We start from the raw sequence: 15688 nt of genomic DNA on the forward strand, positions 1-15688 counted from the left end.
AAAGACGTAAGTCATCAAAGGCGTGGTGGGGTCAGATCGGTCTTATGCGTTTTGGGATGGGGTTCCCCTACACCGCCAAACGTTAATTAAAAAACACCGAACGGGTTGCGATACAAATTAACGGATGTGATATTACTTGTTTAATCTTGTTTTATTTAATAGCTGCATTTGTTTATCATCAGAATTACTTTCAATCATTTTTTTTTTTTTAATTAAGGAGTTTTATTTTTTTTATAATATTCATCAATTTATTTCAACTTCGATATATATTCGGTTGTGCAAGATAAAAAACTTCATTGCGTATTTACATTATTTGTTATTGTGCGTGTATGATATTCTTCTATTATTTGATATGGTATATTTCAATATTTCAATCATTTGGCCAGTATGATTTTGTTATACATTAAAATATTTTTTCTAATTCTAGTGTAAGGTAATTTTTTTATTTTGTTATAGTATTGTTCAAGTCAATTTTTCTTTAATTTAAAATACATATTTTTCTTTAAAAAAAGGTAATTCGAAAAATCAATTTTTTAGATGCAAAAAAAAATTAATCATACAAATTATCGTGTTTGTGTTTTTAATTTAGAAATGAAAAAAGAGTTAGGAATTTAATAATATACTTTTATTATTTTGTTTCACCAACAAGGTTAATAAGAGTTATTTCTTTTAAATTATTTTTATAATATTTTAAATATTTCCAGTAAAAAAAATGTTAATAAGAAAATTATTTGTAAATACGGTCTTAAATAAATGAGTTTAGACAATCCATACTTTTTTCAAGAAATATTTCATAAAATTTTATTAAGAGATCATTTTAAATAAAATCTGTCATTTTTTAAACAAAATAAATCATTCTGGTCTAAATCAATCTTAAGGTAAGAATAAAAATTTTTTTGTATAGTAATATGTAAAGACTTGCAAATATTATCTCATGTTTAACAGTAATAAGCATTTATATTTAATAGTATCAAAAGAATTAAAAAATAATTATAATATTCCACTTATTTTTATTATAATATTAAATACTATAAAGTATTACTTTCTTTTAATTCTAATTTTCCAATCAATTAAAGATTTTATATACAGGTATCCGTAAAATAATAATGCTTTAAAAAGTAAGGCTAATAAATAATAATAGGGCTTTAAATAGATATAGATTCGGAACAAAGGATTGTAGAGAGATGAAATAAACGTTAAATGAAAGAGAAGCAGTTTTTTACCTGTTCAGTAGATTTCGTGTGTTCTCCCTTAGCTGTCCTGCAGACATCAAGACTATTTTCAGTCCGGCGTGATAAAAGAAACAGCTTCAGTGATCCTTTCTTTTAAATGGTCCAGATTTCGAACATGAACGGAATACAATTTTGTTTTTACATAACTCCCAAAACTAGAAATACATTGGGATAATTTCTGGAGACGATGGGAGCAATTCAACCTTCTCAGCCAATCAATCGCTAAGGAAATGTTTCGTTAAGAAACTCCTGCAGGATTGCGTCAAAATATGGAAGACCTCCAAGTGGAAAATGGAGTTTTCCGGCTCTACATATCCTTCAAATAAATCGAGAAAGATATTGTTTTTACTGTTTTTTTAGAAAAAAGAAGGGGGCAAAACTCTGTTCCGTTGAATGGTGAATTACAGATTCACTTATTCACTGTGAATTTGATATTCAATAACGGCACGTGGCGGTTCAGTTCCCCATATACGAACATTAAGCCGAAATACTGGTCCAAAAACGTGAAACGTTGCTTCATCAGCTTAAATTGATTTGTTTAAAAAATCATCATCCTACTCTAACATACCCAGAATGTCTACAGCAAAATTAAATCGTTTTACTTTGTTCTGTGGATAATTTTGTAATACCTGAATTTTGTATGCAGTGAAACTTAACCGTGTTTTTTTAGCCAATTGTGAACAGTTGTTTCAGGAATTTTCAACTCTGTATTATATATTCGTACGGATTTCTTCGAGCTACGCAAGGAACTTGTTTTTTACTACTTCAATCATTTCATCAGATACTTATGGCCGTCCTGAATGTGTTTGCTTGAGTAGGGGCCTGTTTCTTTGAGCTGTTTGACCCATCACCGAATGTTATTTTCATGCGGGGGGACCTTCATTGTATACATAACGTATTCACGTAACACGTGAAATTGACTTAAACATAGCAAGCCACAATACACATTGAAACTTCCTCTGCACTGCAAACATGATGACTAAAGCGAACATGCTGCTTGCGTGTACTGGAAACACAAAGCGCATGCGCTTGCTTTCGCGCACATAAACTAGGAGTATTTATCTGTCATTTAACATACATTCATCTATCTATAATGGTTTGTTCCGAAGTTATAAATATTTAATACCCCACTAATACTTTACGGGCACACTGTATTTTATGTTAAATGGTTAACCTAATTGGAACATATTTTAACTATTTTTTACGTTCTGTTTTAGGTTAGCGCAGAAAAATATAAAACATTCATATTGTTGAATAACATATGGAAAAAACTTTTAAAATGCAAGGTAATTAACCGTTTTGAGATATATTTAAAAATAGTTATTCAGTGCCGACTGATGCTAATCTATTAAAAGGTAACTATTTTAAAAATATATTAAAAAAATAAACGTTATTTTATTCACTAGTTGGTTATTGCATACATATAGACTAATATCACACATAAAATGAGGGAATTATTTTGATAAGAGAGGTTTCATTATCAGAAAGTTACTGTCTCTTTGTAATTTTAAATGCGATGCATTATCTGAACAAGTTTTTAAATTCTATTTTAGCTTATGATAACTGACTTCTTCCAAGTTTTGCGAATGTTATCATCATCCGATTTGATGAATTATACAAATAATACAAACAAGTCATGATTTTCTTATGTATGAAAGGAAAGTCATGCATTGACTTGGTTGGTGAATCGCAGTGGTAGATGCATACAATTTCATTTCTACGAAAAAAATTCCGAATTGAATGAACAATGAGATGTTTATAAGAAAAATTAGATAGTTTTCCTTCGTTTATTAAAATAAAAACTAATGTTTTATTTAAAAAAAAAGAAAATATTTTGTGTGGTGTGTCCATTGCAACGATATAAAGAATATCATTAGTGAGAAAAAAATTGAAAAAAGTTTACAATTCTTGTGGAAGGAATTAAAGAAGTTTTAAATGGTGATGAAATAAGATCATGTTTTAGAAACATTTGTAATTTGATTAAAGAGGGTTCTTAATTTTTTTGCAGGGCGGATTCATTACTTGTTGAACCGGTGTAGGAGGCTGTTGAGGAGGCAGTTAATGCTTCAGGTGTTTCAGCCCCTCGATGTAAATAGATTAAGTTCGAATGATATAAAAATTTATTGATTGAAGTGACTCATCTTATTACATCAGTAGAATGATGTCTAATTAAATAAAAAAAAAATCTTACAAAAGATAAAACGTATAGCAAATGTACTGATAGGATTAGTCGATTTTCTGTTTGTTATTTACTATAACTAAAAATAAAATTTATTTTAAATGATGATGAAACAGAAGTAATGAATAAATTTAAGGAATTAAATTTAATGTCCAAGAAATGTATGGGTACCTTAATCAGTAAATTTAGCAGAAATCATTTTTGTATAATTTTAGCAGATTTTTGAGCGAACTCATGTTGACCTCCTATTGAAGAAATTGGTCCCTCAATCAAATGAATCCGATGAAAACCTAATATATATATATAATTAAGTCCTAAGAAATGATCTATATGACGTTAGAAAATGGTTTTATAAACAAAGTCTAAGTTTTGTTAACGACAACCAACAGGTAGTGTAGTCTACCCCACCTGTTGAAGGTATATCGCTGGTATATACCTAATTTATAATATCAGTGATATAAAGGGAATATTCTTAATAAACAGATGAAAAATGGTGAATACCAAAACACTTATCGATATAAAATCTGAATTGGATAAATCGATAAAAATGGTGCCAAACAACTCGTCAAAACTAAGGACTCTAAAAACCAGTTAAAAAAGTCGGGGTTTCGCTCCAATGAAACGCATTAACAACTAATGTATTGTAAAAGGACAGAGTATTTGCAATGTTAGATGACAGTAAGAAAAAATGTATAACTATTTCATAATATATTCAAGGTAAACTATGTAACTGTAGGCTCTATATAACATTTCGATAACAGAAAAAAGACTCAATCTTGGATCCATCCTGAACTAAAATATTATATATTATATTGTGATGGTGATAAGCATCAAATTTTTTGTCAAGAGTCCTTTATCTCTAGAATGTTCACAAGATGTCAAAGAGGTACGTTTCAAAAAGAAAAAATGTAATTTAAATATTCAAGCACAACATAAAATTATCAGCCAGAGTGAATATTGTGATTTTTAAATAAATGTGTGTAATTATATGTAATAATCCTCCTAAATGACACTGTAAACGCGTTGTGGTAAAACGCGAGAAATATTGCATTAATGCAATTGCTAATACTGTCGCAATATCAAAAAGAAATATAATTAAAGATTTTTTAACTCAACTATTTGTTAGCGCACACGCTTTTTAGAGTTAGCCTTATTATTATTATCTTTATTAATTATTTGATTTTTACATAATATTTTATATTCAAAATTATTGTTTTATTTATGAATCTTTAATAAAATCACGAAAAAAATAAATAGTGTACTGTTTCATTAAAAAAATGAATTGTGATCGTCAAAGGGTATCGGTTGAATATGAAAGGAGAAGTAAATTTGCACGACTTGAAAATTTTGATGTTACAGGACAATTCGAAATTTTAAAACAAGTATTTAAATGTAATTACATATTAAAAAAATTCCTTTTGATAGAAGTTAAAAATTCTGTGATAGATTTACTTAGATTTATTATCAGTTGTGAAGGTGCAATAAAATTTAATCTAACAGTAGAATACACGTATGAAAAGCCTGATTTAGAACAAAACGGAAACATTGGTTTTAAGACTAAAAAATATATCACTTTAATATTTCTAATAAAGTTCTTTCCAGAACGCGATGAATATGATTTTAAATGAAAAATCACAAAATGAGGGTAAAGACAATATTTCTTCCTTATATACTGGTAGATTTTAGAGCTAGTATGGACTGTATTTTTTTTTGATGAGATGGTAGATAATGAAATGAAGCAACGCTATGTTCTTCTAGTTATATTTAATTTGTTGTCACCCTTGATATTTTAATTGCATTACAATAGTTACATTAAACTTAAAAATGTATGACACTTTAGTCATAATTGAACTTGAACATTATCAAGAAACTATGAGCCCCCTTGGACTGAAATGAAAACACGACCGCATTGTGCGGGATCCTGACGTAGAATATAACTAACACTAATTGTCTATCCGGACGAAATGAATAATGCGACCGCACTGAGCGGCATTCTAACGTAGAATACTAGTACGAGCCTCACTTTCCGGTTAGCGCTAGCACCCACTAGATCGCAGCACCGGACGGTTCGACGTGGAACGGAAAATATATTCTATAAATGGAATTTTATGAAGAATAGATAAATTTCCGCTCTAGGTGGAAATTCATTTATTCATCTCCCTTGAATTGTAAAAAATAAACATGCTATAATCAGTCCAAAAAATAAAGATAATAAATTTTCATGTAGGCGATAATTGCTAAATGTATAACTACCCTCCACCCAGAAAGAAAATTGAGCTTTATAAAGAATAACTAACGTAGTTAGGTTGCATTACTTTTCCTACGTGTTTATAAAAAATTAGTCATTATGATAATATTAATAATTTATCTGCTAATGTTTACACACTTTCAAAGTAGAACCATAAGAATCCTTTCAAAGTGTGTAAAAGTGAAAAAAATAATTATCTTGATTTATTACTTTGAAGTAAAGGTGAAAAATAACATTATTGTTATTAAAAAGTTTCGAAAAATTAGTTCGTTGACAAGCTGACAAGTTGATGACTAATCATCAAAGTAAAATTTTTATTTTTAAAAGGTATTTTACTCATTTCACATTAAACAGTAGCAATTCAAATGTAGAAAAATATAGGAAACATATTATTTATCGTCAACTAAAATTCCGTGCGTATAAACCTTTCATCAAGTAGAAATTTAATTTTAAAATTTTAAAACTATCATCGTATGTTTTCGGTTCCCATTATCGCATTTGCAGACTTCGAGTGTTTGCTTGTGCCTACAGATAAAATATTCCGACACCACATTTACAAAAAGGGCCCTTTACTGTTGTAACAGAAAATTATGTTCCTCTGAGCTTTTGTCAATGTTTTGTAGGCAATGATGAGGAGCCTACTATTATACGTAATGTAGTTTCAATGCAACCGATTTTTTACAGAGGGAAAATGCCGTTTATAATATTATGAAAACTGTTAGTGATGTAGCCAGAAAAGTCAGCGATGTTAGCAGACTAAAACATTCCATTAATTATGAAAGACTAAGATAAAATATCGTTTGTTAGAACTGATAGGTGCGAAATGTGGGAAAAATTGATTCTATTTTAAGAAAAGTTATCGACCACTGTTATTTAATAGAATAATCTCGAGCGGCCCTTGTTCAAATTGTAACTTAAACAGAAAAAAAATCGTATATTCTCCCAGTATTTATTCACAATTTTTCTAATTAAGATTCCCATTTCATCGCGTTTCAAAAAATATGTCTCTCAGATTTGCCGATTCGTGTAAATTTATAAAGTTTAGCTTAGAGCGATTGACTAATGATTTTCTAAGATAAATCCGTTCATGTAAGACATGTGTTAAAGTTTGCGATATTGAATTTATTAAACCTAACCCCCTATGAATATACAGATTCATGGAAGGGATTGAATGAAACATGTTCAACTCCGAAAGAAAAGCTTTTTCAGTAATCTTACAGATTTTCATATCACTGATCTGGATCATGAAGTTGTTTATTGCAACTTTGTCATGACCGTCGCCCTAATATATAGAACCATATAGCTGTTAATGTCATAAACATACTGCTGAGATTTATTACAGATCGTGACGAAGTACTTTTACTCGTCATATATTTTCCGAAATCGTTTACGTTCATCTGTCGGCTTTTTACAATTGCTCAGATTAACAGCTCATCCTTGTCTTTAGTTCTGCCTACATTAACATCGATATCACTCTCTAAGGTTTTGTCAATGCGCATCCAACTGTGGCGGAGCATGTTCAACATGTATATTAGTATTTATGAACAATAAATACTAATATGAACGTATTTCTTCTTTCATAATTCCGAATTCTCGCAGTTCTTCAACAATCGAGATTATTTTGTTCTAATGACCTGTATGACCGGCGTCTTCTGAATCTATCAACAATTTCAACCTCTTGCACAGTTTGTTTGGGTCAGCAAAATAAATTTAATCATTTTTCACTGTCTTATCAAAAACCATTGGCTTCTTTATCATTCTACCGGTTTTTATCTGCGTTAGAAATAGCTTCCTTGTTATTTCTATATTTATATTTCGGACCAACATTCGATTTTAAACTGCCTGTGTTCTATGAACTATAGTTCATAAGCATAAATGTTTGTTCTCTATGAGATCTTTGACGGCGAATATATCCGAACTCGGTTCTTTCTTAAAGAACAACTCGTATAATTCGCGTGTACCTTCGAATCTTGTATTTCCTTCAAAAATTCCATTTTCTTGGTTTAAATGAACCGATTTGTCTCCGATTTACAAATAATCACGATCAAAATGGATCCCGTTAACATTATAGGTCTTATTTTTATTCATACTTATGGTATCGAGCATAAACTCTCCAGATAATTCACCTTAGAATTTATTATTAATTTATGCCCCGGATTGTAGCTTTCCTGTCAGTGTTGCAAACATCCGTGTACGTAACAGTTGAACTGTATTTTTCCTATGAGGATAAACCTTTTATTAGGTGTAAGAAATTCTGTAACAAAAATATCGAAGATAAATTGGTTCCAGGCCATTGTCTTCAAGCTTTCTTTATCAATGACTAAAAAGTCGTTCATATTTTTTTTTTTTTGCTTAATCAGATAAATTGTTAAACTAATTAAACCTCACATTACCTAACATTACGCGGAAGTAAGTTGGTGTGTCTTCGTTTCATATCAACTTGGAATCCGTCGCCAATAAAATTATCGAAATTAGTACGATCGACCCATCTTGTTGCTCCTTAACTTCAATTTAAAAAATGATAAATTTGTACCAACCCTCTTGCTTACAAACATCTTCTTTACTCATGAATCGTGACTCTTATCTTACAACTTCCTTTGAACAATTCTTCTAATATTTTATTCGAACATTTGTTTCCTTTACGTTTTAAAATTTTTTTAATAAAATCGTCACCGAATTTTGTTTTGGTCGGCTAATTGATATAGAATGTACCTTTTTGCAGTTTCACCGTTCCCATCCGCTAAAACACGTGACCGAAACAGTTTTATTTCACGGCATGAATTGAAATCATTTCTGGACCAAACTGGACTAAGTTTGGTAATCCTTTAAAAAACACCACCTTTTTTTTTGTTTACTCTGCCTCCCGGAACAGACCACCGATTATGCATGAACACGGTTTCGAGAAGTGCCTTCGCCTCTTGCCGCCAGATGAGGAAAGTGCCCGACTATACCGTTCCCGTCCTCCATCACCCAGCAACCGGGATTCGGTACTTTGTGCTCCGCCTCTAACGGGGACACCCCCGAAGAGACGGCCCCGCCGAGATTCAGTCTTTTAGCGTTATTTCCTTCTATGAATTTTTAAAGTAATGTTACGGTTTTTTCTTCTAATAATATAACAACTTTTTCTATAAATAATTTTTAGATGATGAAAGGAATATTTCCGTGTTATCTTCTCACTAATCACGCTGTAATCGCGCAATGAATCTTACAAAAAATTAAATGAAATATAATATGTGAAATACAGTTATAAATACAATACTTTTCTTTAAAAAATAAAAAATCTGTATCAGTTTACGGATTCTTTTACGAATTATTTTTTACAATTTTTAAAGTAGTATTATGATTTCTTCTACTAGGAACATAAATTTTTCTCTAAAGATGTTGATGAAAAAAATATTTTGTCATCATCTTCCTCATACCCGTCCGCCCCGACATCAAAATCGACTATTAAACCATCCCGACCAATCGCAAAAGCTATGTTAATATCCGCTGATTTTACAATATAAATGTAGTACAATTGCGTCTTCGATCGATGTTAAATAATCGATATACCCCTTCGGAAACCCTGCATTCACAATACTAATTAACTGAATGATATTCTTAATCGGACCTTAAGGAACAAAAGTTGTAAGGCACACGAAATCGTCTTCACCGTCCAAACACATCCATACCGACTGATACGTAGTTATTATAAAATATTCGTTATATAGAGCTGAAAGCGACAGGATCTTTGAAATAATTAATACTAAACATAATTTAGAGAAAGTAAGGATGATCTAACGGTTAGAAGCGTTAACAATGTTGTATTCTTTACGTCCGGTTCGAAACTGTTAGATCCATTCTTACTTTTTTACATTTAAAAATATTTTTTAAACTACCCGCGATCCCCTGATGACGTAAAGCTACAAGCGAAAGGATCTTTGAAATAACCAATATTAAACATTATTAAGAGGAAATAAGGTTTGTCTATTGTGTAAAATGTTAAAAATGTATTTATCTATTTTACGCGCAAATCTAATAAACAACCCTTTCTTTTTTACATGGATTTTCTAAACATTTAAAACAATAATAATAATTTTGTTTTAAAACATTTTAAAGTACAATTAAATTAAAAAAAAAAAGCTGACAATTTTTTAGGTCTTTCCCATCACGCGGCCTTTTCTGATGCATAGGTTACACATATAACTTATATTTATAACTTCATTTAAATATAATATTTTTTTATTTAATTCAATGATTCTAACTAAAGCGCGCGCGCATACCGCTAAAATAGGAGCGCTACTCTAGCGCTCCTTAGGGTGACAGAGGTACTATTGAAGCAGTATACCCATTTAGCCACTAGTTTAGAATATTTTGTGGGGTGAGAATGCGATTTTGAAAACATTTTTTGTGCAAATATTATTTTTTAATTAACAAATGTGCCTAATTAAAATAAGTTCTTAGGCTAAATTTCAAGATACTGAAGGTGACCTTGCTCTACAGCTTCACACCCTTGACTTTTTAAATGTAATGGTATCAATGGCTCATATACAGACGTAATCTTACCAAGTTTGGTAAAAATCAGTTCAGTAGTTCTAGAGATATAAAGTATGAGATACCGAACACACACACATACATACGAACAACCCGAAAATTTCCATCCGGTTTTTTAATTTTTTGGCGTTTCTTAGGTGTCAAACATCAAGATCCGGTGAAAACCGCTTATTCCCAAATTGGACAGATTACAATACTTTTCTTTCTATAGATACAGCTGTGCTATAGCGCTAGACGGAAAAGTAAAAATATATTTAATTCGTGTGTGTATGTGTGTGTTTGTATGTTATTCACTACAGTTAATATAGTAACAATTATATATAATAATATTATTAAAAAATAGGAATATTTCATAAGTAGGTAGGATTGGTCTACAGCTTTTATTGCCGTCTGCTAAGGCGGTAACATTAATAAATAATATAGAAAATTTATATCAAATAAAACAAACGTATTTAAGTTTTGTGTGTGAATGTGTGTGTGTGTGTGTGTGTGTGTGTGTGTGTATGTGTTGTGTGTTTGAATGTGTGAAAATAAGTAAGCCCCTGATGACGTAGGTCTATCACTTTCTTTTTAAAATACCCCCACGCGTTCACAAGTTATTCGTGTTGTTTTGGAATTGCTCTCCTTTGGGGCGCCCCACCTCCTGTTTTCGATCCGCTTTGGGAACCTGAACGAAACGCCGTTTGAATTTTCAAATACCCCACCCATCACGAGATATTCAATTTCTTGGAAATTAACGTCATAGACGTATCTTATCTTTAAATACGTTCAATCTCTTGAAAATAAACGCTTTAAAATTAAGAATATTTTCTTATCTTTTAAAAAATTGTCCTGTGTCTTCTGTGTTCCAGAATGTCGAAAGATTCTAGGTTAGGAAAATTTTCTATGATGTTTCTTATCTTTTAAAACATATTCAATTTCATAAGATTAAGACAACTTTCTTAAGAAAATTTTCTTACCTTTTAAAACGTTTAGGTTTTTGGATATGGTGTCCGGCGGGGGTCCAATAGGATCGTCGCCGCTGGATGCTACCGAGGGACGCCGGAAGCCTATACAGAAGGACAACACCCGGAGTACCTGAAGGCAGGCGTGGTGACGATGTATACCTCACTAGCTGGTTCCGCTACCGTGAGAGAGGAAGGGTTTTTAGTGGCTCCCCACCTTTCGCGGAAAACCCCACACACCCAGCGGTACGGGCCGCTCGGTTTGTGAAAATCTGGCAGCAGATTTTCTCTCCTCCAACGCAAAAAAAAAGGTTCTTGGATATGAACCTCTTAAAACAATTTTTCTTGAAAATGAACATCTTAGGACTGTCAGAATGTCCATATCACTTTCCTAATTAGCATCTGAATGTCTTGCCTGAAGATGATTTTCCCAGAATACCCAATCGTTTACAACTAGTGTAGAGTTTATGTATTATTCGAGAACTTTAAAATAAAATTACTAACTTTTCTGATTTTAATGACTTCAACAGGAAATCAAGAATGTTTAATCCGAAGGTAAATTACATTCTACTTTATTTTTTGGTTATATTTCAAAATGTTATTTATGTTTTCTTCATAAACTTTTTTCTATTTTAACGTACTTTTTCTAGTCTTTTTTACAAATTTTTTTAACGATAGTCTTGTAAATAAGATAATATTCATTGAAACGATTAAGAAGGCATTTCTAGAAACACTTACTGGCTTTTTCTTAAGTTAAAATTATTCTCGATTTTAAAATTTATTTATTGTGAACTTTTTATAGCTATAACTAAACAGTTCGTTAATTAAACTTAAAAATTTTATAGAAAAGATAATGAGAGCTTACTATGCTCTATCCTGTTTTAAAAATTATTTGGATTCTAAAATATCATAATATCTTTTGAGAAAAATATATTTGTAAGTAAAAAAAATTACAGGATGTTGGAAGACTGGTTTAATTAAAATTTGAAGTTGTTACGTTTGCTCGTTAAGGATCAAAGAGAGTTCATGGAACACCAACAGATGTCTGTAGAAGACACTTATCCCGGAACATCATTTATCACACTGTTGATTCAAACTGCGGTTTTACAGTACGATCTCGGGTCTTTCTGTTCTATACAGTAACGAGCGTAAAATATTCCAGCAACGCCAGCGGATCAGCGAAGGAAAGGGGACAAGTTACCATATTTTAATCATTAGGAATTACTTCAAAATTTTAAAGCTCTATATACTCCTATATTGAAACTTTACAGAAAATTAACATTTTCGTAATTAAAATTAACACAAGCATGTAGAAAATAATGAACCTTCCACAGAGTAATAAGTATCATGTAGGATACACTTGATTTCTTTTTTTAAATTTAGTCTTCGCTACGAAATTTTATTCAAAATGTCTTTAATATTAATATTATTAATTACTTTTGTATTAAGTTTATATGTACCTTATTTCACAGTTTCTTTATTATAAAAATAGTTCCAATTTTAATTCGGTTTTATTTTGTTTGGGTGACCTTTCTTAACCTTTCTGGTAATTCAATCATGAGAATTAAAACGTTTACAGTAACAAAACCAAACTCATAAGTTTGCAATAAATTTGTGCCTAAGCTTTTATATATATATATATATATATATATATATATATATATATATATGAATATGAATGAGCTACCATTCACTTGCAAGTTTTGTTGTATATTAAAACGCTTAATGTATTTCTAAACACCTGGTGATTATTGACAACTATATTACTGAACTGATGATATTTCATGTTATTTCAAACCCTCAAGAAAATACTTTGAATATACTTTGAAATAATATAATTAGTAAAAATTGGTCTAATTTTTTGAAGAAGGTTCTTATTTTTGAAAGAAATTTAGTTATTGGTGTGCTAAAGTTAAAGAAAAAAAATTTTTTATCTCAAAACTTCTGCCAAAAGTTGCAAGAAAAAGAAATCAGAAGAAACCTTGCTAAACTTTTATTTAAAGCTGGTATACCTCTCCAAGAACAGAATTAATAATAATCGGTTATGAACCTTCTAATGTTTGAAGTGTTAATAAACTTTTTTTTTTTGTCTTCAGTCATTTGACTGGTTTGATGCAGCTCTCCAAGATTCCCTATCTAGTGCTAGTCGTTTCATTTCAGTATACCCTCTACATCCTACATCCCTAACAATTTGTTTTACATATTCCAAACGTGGCCTGCCTACACAATTTTTCCCTTCTACCTGTCCTTCCAATATTAAAGCGACTATTCCAGGATGCCTTAGTATGTGGCCTATAAGTCTGTCTCTTCTTTTAACTATATTTTTCCAAATGCTTCTTTCTTCATCTATTTGCCGTAATACCTATTCATTAGTCACTTTATCCACCCATCTGATTTTAACATTCTCCTATACCACCACTTTTCAAAAGCTTCTAACCTTTTCTTCTCAGATACTCCGATTGTCCAAGTTTCACGTCCATGTAAAGCGACACTCCAAACATACACTTTCAAAAATCTTTTCCTGACATTTAAATTCATTTTTGATGTAAACAAATTATATTTCTTACTGAAGGCTCGTTTCGCTTGTGCTATTCGGCATTTTATATCGCTCCTGCTTCATCCATCTTTAGTAATTCTACTTCCCAAATAACAAAATTCTTCTGCCTCCATAATCTTTTCTCCTCCTATTTTCACATTCAATGGTCCATCTTTGTTATATCTATTACATTTCATTACTTTTGTTTTGTTCTTGTTTATTTTCATGCGATAGTTCTTGCTGAGGACATCATCTATGCCATTCATTGTTTCTTCTAAATCCTTTTTACTATCGGCTAGAATTACTATATCATCAGCAAATCGTAGCATCTTTATCTTCACCTTGTACTGTTACTCCGAATCTAAATTGTTCTTTAACATCATTAACTGCTAGTTCCATGTACAGATTAAAAAGTAACGGGGATAGGGAACATCCTAGTCGGATTCCCTTTCTTATAACGGCTTCTTTCTTAAGTTCTTCGATTATTACTGTTGCTGTTTGGTTCCTGTACATGTTAGCAATTGTTCATCTATCGCTGTATTTGAACCCTAATTATTTTTAAATGCTGGACATTTTATTCCAGTCTACGTTATCGAATGCCTTTTCTAGGTCTATAAACGCCAAGTATGTTGGTTTGTTTTTCTTTAATCTTTCATCTACTATTAATCTGAGGCCTAAAATTGCTTCCCTTTTCCCTATACTTTTCCTGAAACCAAATTGGTCGTCTCCTAACACTTCTTCCACTATTCTCTCAATTCTTCTGTATAGAATTCTAGTTAAGATTTTTTATGCATGACTAGTTAAACTAATTGTTCTGTATTCTTTACATTTACCTGGCCCTGCTTTCTTTGGTATCATGATGATAACACTTTTTTTGAAGTCTGACGGAACTTCCCCTTTTTCATAAATATTACACACCAGTTTGTATAATCTATCAATCGCTTCCTCACCCGCACTGCGCAGTAATTCTACAGGTATTCCGTCTATTTCAGGAGACTTTCTGCCATTTACATCTTTTAATACTCTCTTAACTTCAGATCTCAGTATTGTTTCTCCCATTTCATCCTCCTCAACTTCCTCTTCTTCCTCTATAACACCATTTTCTAATTCATTTACTCCGTATAACTCTTCAATATATTGCACCCATCTAACGACTTTACCTTTCGAATTATATATCGGTGTACCATCTTTGTTTAACACATTATTAGATTTTAATTTATGTACCCCAAAATTTTCCTTAAGTTTCCTGTATGCTCCGTCTATTTTACTAATGTTCATTTCTCTTTCCACTTCTGAACACTTTTATTTAATCCACTCTTCTTTCGCCAGTTTGCACTTCCTGTTTATAGAATTTCTTAATTGCCGATAGTTCCTTTTACTTTCTTCATCACTAGCATTCTTATATTTTCTACGTTCATCCATCAGCTGCAATATATCGTCTGAAACCCAAGGTTTTCTACCAGTTCTCTTTATTCCGCCTAAGTTTGCTTCTGCTGATTTAAGAATTTCCTTTTTAACATTCTCCCATTCTTGTTCTACATTTTCTACCTTATCTTTTTTACTCAGACCTCTTGCCATGTCCTCCTCAAAAATCTTCTTTACCTCCTCTTCCTCAAGCTTCTCTAAATTCCACCGATTCATCTGACACCTTTTCTTCAGGTTTATAAACCCCAATCTACATTTCATTATCACCAAATTATGGTCGCTATCAATGTCTGCTCAAGGGTAAGTTTTGCAGTCAACGAGTTGATTTCTAAATCTTTGCTTAACCATGATATAATCTATCTGATACCTTGCAGTATCGCCTGGCTTTTTCCAAGTTTATATTCTTCTATTATGATTTTTAAATTGGGTGTTGCCAATTACTAAATTATACTTCGTGCAAAACTCTATAAGTCGTTCCCCTTTTTCATTCCTTTTGCCCAGCCCGTATTCACCCATTATATTTCCTTCCTTGCCTTTTCCAATGCTTGCATTCAAATCTCCAACTATTATTAAATTTTCATCTCCTTTTAC

The 15688-nt window shown here is 31.3% G+C and overlaps 1 long non-coding RNA gene across 1 annotated transcript in view; it reads left to right on the top strand.

The window, feature by feature from the left end:
• The window catches only part of LOC142318380 (uncharacterized), a 46839-nt gene that overhangs the window by 14654 nt on the left and 16497 nt on the right, over positions 1-15688 (top strand). Inside the window, exon 2 of the long non-coding RNA XR_012754896.1 lies at positions 2450-2587. This is a non-coding gene — a long non-coding RNA (uncharacterized LOC142318380). The remainder of the gene's footprint in view (positions 1-2449; positions 2588-15688) is intronic.

The sequence above is a fragment of the Lycorma delicatula genome, chromosome 1 (genome assembly GCF_047948215.1).
Source record: "Lycorma delicatula isolate Av1 chromosome 1, ASM4794821v1, whole genome shotgun sequence".
In the NCBI taxonomy this organism is placed as follows: domain Eukaryota; kingdom Metazoa; phylum Arthropoda; class Insecta; order Hemiptera; family Fulgoridae; genus Lycorma; species Lycorma delicatula.